The sequence below is a fragment of the Suncus etruscus genome, chromosome 3 (genome assembly GCF_024139225.1).
Source record: "Suncus etruscus isolate mSunEtr1 chromosome 3, mSunEtr1.pri.cur, whole genome shotgun sequence".
NCBI lineage: Eukaryota > Metazoa > Chordata > Mammalia > Eulipotyphla > Soricidae > Suncus > Suncus etruscus.
In genome coordinates, this window is record NC_064850.1 from 21,230,249 (window position 1) to 21,233,902 (window position 3,654).

At 42.4% G+C, this 3,654-nt stretch overlaps 1 pseudogene; it reads right to left on the reverse strand.

The window, feature by feature from the left end:
- Positions 1–1,401: 1,401 nt before the first annotated feature.
- LOC126005371 (uncharacterized) lies at positions 1,402–1,555 on the reverse strand (annotated as a pseudogene).
- Positions 1,556–3,654: the final 2,099 nt, after the last annotated feature.

Consider the following 3,654-nt stretch of genomic DNA (forward strand, 5'->3'; position numbering starts at 1 on the left):
CCTTAACAGTTATCCTCATTGGCAACTACAAAAAAAAAAAAAAAAAAAAAGAAAAAAAAAAAGCCCCTTCTGCGGAAAGCAAAAGTTTCCCAAGCTACTTTGATCATCGAGATCCAAAAAAGGATGGTGTCCCTCTTTACCAGCAGATTCTGGTTTCCAGGAGAGCTGTACGGAGAGGTTTGTGCCTTGGTCCTGGGGAATCATGATGGCAAACTACCCTTCAGAGATTGGCCTACAGGGGGTGCCCTATCACAAACAAGAGTTGTGGCTGATCTCTTCCAAGATCAGAATAAATTTATTTCATCCCTTCTTAGTCACAGTCAAAACCCAGACTACAGGAACACAACTGGCACCCTAGCTTCTTTCTATAATTAGTTCTGTTTGTGACACTTAACTTCTGTATTCCAGAGACTACAGGGATGAACTCAATCCTCTGATCAAAAATGTATGTAGCAAAGTAGACTAATCCAAAGTATTTCTTATTCTGTTGGAAAAGATAGCCAAAGGAGGTTTGGGATTTCTCCAATGGGGCTCAGGGTTAAGTACAATTCCAACAAATAAAATGCAAGTGAAAGGGAACCAATGTGAGGATATGGACACAATACTAGGATACATTTGATAGCCTTTCTCCTTTCCTTTTAATTTACTGTAATTTTACTCCTTGCTACAAACCCAGGCAGTTCTCAAGCTACTCAAAATTGATTCATTCACTCATACTCTTCCCTAAAATAATAAATAGTGCTCTTACAAGCAAATATTTCATTTCACCAAACTCCATACCATAAAACCATGCACTTGGGCTAGAGCCTTGCATGGGGTTGACCCAGGTTCGATCCCCAGCATCCCATATAGTCCCCTGAGCACCACCAGGATTCATTTCTGAGTGCAGTACCAGGAGCAATCCCCAAGCATCACTGGGTCTGGCCCCAAACCAAACCAAAATAAGCAAACAAAAAAAAACCCCCACATACTTTAGGGCAACAGGGCTATCTTTGCAGAAACTTGGTCTTAAAGAATAAATATAAAAACACAGACTTGGGGCCGGAGAGATAGCATGGAGGTAAGATGTTTGCCTTTCATGCAGAAGGTCATTGGTTCAAATTCTAGCGTCCAACATGGTTCCCCCGTGCCTGACAGGGGCTATTTCTGAGCAGATAGCCAGGAGTAACCCCTGAGCACTGCGAGGTGTGACCCCCCCCCCAAAAAAAAAAAACAGACTTTAGGCTTGGGTGTCACCTAACTCTTTCAAAGAGACTGGGTAGAGCTTATAAAAAACATAACTCAAGTCTTTCTACGACTAATAGGTTTACAGTAATTGTCCATCCCACTCAGCAACTGAATCCAGTGAACTTTCAGACTGAACTCTTCCACAGACATATTCTTTTTTTTTTTTTTTTTCTTCAGGGGAGAGCGTGAACGCAGTCCCCCACTACCACAAATTATGCAGTCGAGTTTCCCACATTTGGGGAAACCGCAGGGCTCAGCACATCTGGAGTGCAATGGATAAGTCTCACCCTGGGAAAACCACCTTCAGACATATTCTATAAGAAAATATATACTTTAAAAAAAAACAACGGGAATTTTATTTCCTAAGCAAAATAAAAATCATAAAGAAGAAATAATGAAGACCCAGTTTCCTGTAGAGCCTACTTCCTTTCTAAAGCTATGTGCTGTTTGCGGGCTGCATTGGAACACAACAGACCCAGGCATATCAGAGCAACAGCAATAAGGTTCAATAAGAGCAATAAGAGCAGCCTCACCATTTTCCACACCTGAAATGCCAGCTAGAGCAGAAACCATGGCTGGAGGGAAGTGGAAAGAGCATGAGTTGGGAAAGATGGGAGATTCAGGCCCATTTTTAGGAGTTCTGCACCTAGGGAATTCATACTGCATAAAACAAGTCTGCTAAGACACCAAGAGCTGACTGACAACAGATAGCTGGGATCAACAGGGAACCAAGGGAATTGCACACTCGGGTCATCTTTGGTTATAAATGAAGTGCGCGATTTGAAAATCCATGTAATGGGCATAGGTATGGGTGTTTTCTATATGTTTTCTGGATGCTGAAAAAAAAAATAAACCAAAAAGCGGGGTGGGAGAATGCATACTTAAAGCATTTCTAAAAAGTGCTCTCTCTCTCAACAAAGTAGCAAAACTAGTCTAACTGAAAGCATTTTAGAACCCAGCCACTTTATTGTCTTACTAAAAAGCTTTGGCTGCCCCCCCCCATTTTTTTAAATAGAGGGCACACACAGTGGTGTGTTATTAACACTAGACCTGGCAGAGTTCAGAGAGGGGCACATGCAATACCAGGGATTAAACTCAAGACCTCCAACATGCTATACATGTGCTCTCCCACCTGAGTCATATCCCTGGCCCTATAGCACTTTCTTTTGTGGACTGTACCTTTCTTTTTGTCCGTTTTGTGATCTCAAGAACATGGGTGAGGGTATAAGAGAGCGATTTTCATTTCACACTGTGTTTACCAATTTGGCCAGGGAACCTCTTAGGAATTTTTTGGTTTTTTTTGTTTTGCTGGGCTTTGAAAGTCTCAGGAATCACCTGTGCTTCATTCAGCAAGTCTGATTTTATCCCTAAAGTTCACAATTTCATAAACTGAGTATGAGAATGGCGAGTGAACTAGACGGTGAAAAGTCCTTTTAGGTTTTTGGTAGCAATGGACAAAGGGCCCCTGATGGTGAAGGAAATGGCCACCCAGAGGAACAATGTCCTAAAATTCAAAAGTAAGCAGGAGTGCTTACCTTTGGCTCGCACCTTAAAATGCTGTATTCAAATCACTTGCTCGAGAAATGAGGACTGCACACTTGTGAGGCTCCAGGGGGAGATAGCTGGACACTGGATGCCCAGCTGTGGAATTTGGTTTTGGGTCACAACGGAATTGCTTCATATCCCATTGCCTCTAATGGGTCTCCCTGAGATGCATCCTGTCGTAGTTGCAGAGATTATGGGTCCACCTTGCCTGGATCTACATGCACTTGCAGCATCCAAGCCCTGACCAAGAACTTTCAGAAACAAGATGAGGGGGTCCCTGGAAATGGCTCCTCCCTATGGAAATATTACCATTGTTTCTCAATGACCAACTTACGGAATAAAGATCATCACCATACCACCACCACCACAACCACCAAGAAGCCTGTCAGAAATCCAGAATCCCTAGCCTCACCCCCAAATTGAATTCTGAACCGAATTGTTCCGCACTTTAACAAGATTCCCAAGTTGAGGAAATAGACTTGCAGCTTAAAGACTAACGTAGAACTATTTGAGGAAGCAGTAGAAATGACCTCTATCAATACGTCTTTTTAAATTAATATGAAATAATATTAGAATAAAATAGAATGCAGTTATCCCTGAAAAAAAAATGAGCAGGCGTAAGAGACACGGGAACAGGGCATACAGGCTTCCGAGCTGTGACAGAAGTAGGAAGCCAGAGGAACAGAGACAGAGGACTTCGCAGTAACAGAATCCCTAGTAAGTGTCATCCAGAGAACTGGGCTATGGTCTATGAGCTCCATTTTAAGATTAAAAAGCCAGAAGTTACTAATAAGCAGGAAAAAGAAACCAGGTATCAGCTGACTGGAGGACGATGTGGTAGAAAACATTTTCCCCAGGATTCTATCCAATTAAGCTAAGGCA